Source organism: Cebus imitator, unplaced genomic scaffold (genome assembly GCF_001604975.1).
Source record: "Cebus imitator isolate Cc_AM_T3 unplaced genomic scaffold, Cebus_imitator-1.0 Scaffold454, whole genome shotgun sequence".
NCBI lineage: Eukaryota > Metazoa > Chordata > Mammalia > Primates > Cebidae > Cebus > Cebus imitator.
Genome location: NW_016107769.1, coordinates 333,827 through 335,862, shown reverse-complemented (window position 1 = coordinate 335,862; position 2,036 = coordinate 333,827).

Below are 2,036 nucleotides of genomic sequence, written 5' to 3'. Positions count from 1 at the left end.
GATTTAAAAATGGGTAAAAGATCTGAATAGATATTTCTCAAAAGAAGATATACAAATGGCCAACAGGTATAAGAGAAATGCTCAGCATCACTTATAAAAATGTAAATCAAAACCACATTGACATGCCACTTCACAACTCTTAGGATGGCTATTATCAAAAAGACAAAAAAAAAATGCTGGCAAGGAGAGGGAGAAAGAGGAACTCTTATACACTGTTGGTAGAAATTTAAATTAGTGCAGCCATTATGGACAAGAGTATGGAGGTTCCTCAAAAAATTAAAAATAGAACTACAATATGATCCCACAATTCCACTACTGCGTGTAAGAAAATGAAATTAACATGTCAAATATATATCTGTGCCCACATGTTTATTATATCACTATTTACAAATAGCCAAGATATGTACCTAAGTGTTCATAAACAAATGAATGGATTAAAAATGTGACATACTTACACACACACACACACACACACACACACACACACACACACACAATGGAATACTATCCAGACACAAAAAGAATGAAATTTTGTTATCTGTGACAAGATGGATGAACCTAGAGAACATTATGTTAAGTGAAATAAGCCAAGTACAAAAGGACAAATATCATATGAACTCATTCATATATGGAATCTAAAAATGTTAATCTCATAGAAGTAGAGAATAGAATAGTGGATACCAGAGGATAGGGAGGATGTGGGGGAGGGGCAAGGGGAATGGTTGGTCAACAGGTACAAAATTATAGTTGTATAGGAGGAATAATTCTAGTATTATATTGCATAGTAGAGTTACCTATAGTTAAGAACAGTATATATTTCAAAATAGCTAGAAGAGAGAATTTTGAATGTTCTCACCACAAAGAAATGACCATTGGTTTGAGAAAATTGATATGTATCATTGTACTATGTATATACGCATTGAAACAGCACATTGTACCCCATAAATATGTACAATTTTCATGTGTCAATTAAAAATAAAATATAAGTTTAAAAATTTACCACGGTGGCTCACTCCTGTTATCCCAGCACTTTGGGAAGACGAAGCAGGTGGATAACGGGGTCAAGAGTTTGAGACCAGCCTGGCCAACATGGTGAAACCCTGTCTCTACTAAAAATACAAAAATTAGCTGGGTGTAGCAGTGAGTGCCTGTAATCCCAGCTACTCAGGAGGCTAAGACAGGAGAATCACTTGAATCTGGGAGGCAAAGTTTGCAGTGAGCCGAGACCATGACATTGCACTCCAGCCTGAGCGACAGAGCGAGACTCTGTCTCAATAAAATTTAAAAAAATTACTTTTTGTCTTATAAATGGCCCAGTTACCAGTCATTCATAATAAAAGTTATAATCATATTTAGAGACAATTTAAGCATATATGTTTTTGAGAATAAGATATTTATCTAGTATTTTCAGTAATAAAACATTGCCATCACCTAACAATAATAATAATCGCTAATCATGGAAATTAAAATTAACTCAAATACTGGAAAATAACAGCATGTAAGGCTGGAGGGGGTGATGGGAGCCCAACTGCTATAAGATTTTCGTATTTTTTGGTAAGGGGTTAAAGATACTAATTATGTTTAGAATTATTTAATAAGTACGTATGATGATACTTTAAGGTGAATCACTTATACAGAACTAAAATGTATAATTTTCAAACAAGTAGAAGGGACAAAATGATTTTTTTAAACAAACAGTCAATCCAAAAGAAAGCAAAAGAAAAAAAGGAAATAAGCATAGAAAAATTAGGACAAGTAGAAGGTTTAAAATAAGAAGGTAAAAATTTCTCCAAATTGATCAGTAATCACAATAAAAGTACACAATGTCATGAAACAAAGTATTTTAGGAATACAAAGTAATTTTGAGTAACATGTATGTTTTCCTCAATCATTTATTCTAGACTTGTCATTGAGCTGTTTAAGTCTCATCTTTGGATTGTTTTCTGACTTACTGACTTATCAGAGTAAAGAGCTCCATAAGTCCACCTCCTGCTGTGTGAGAAAGGTTTGCTTTTCATTTATCCTAAACTGACCTT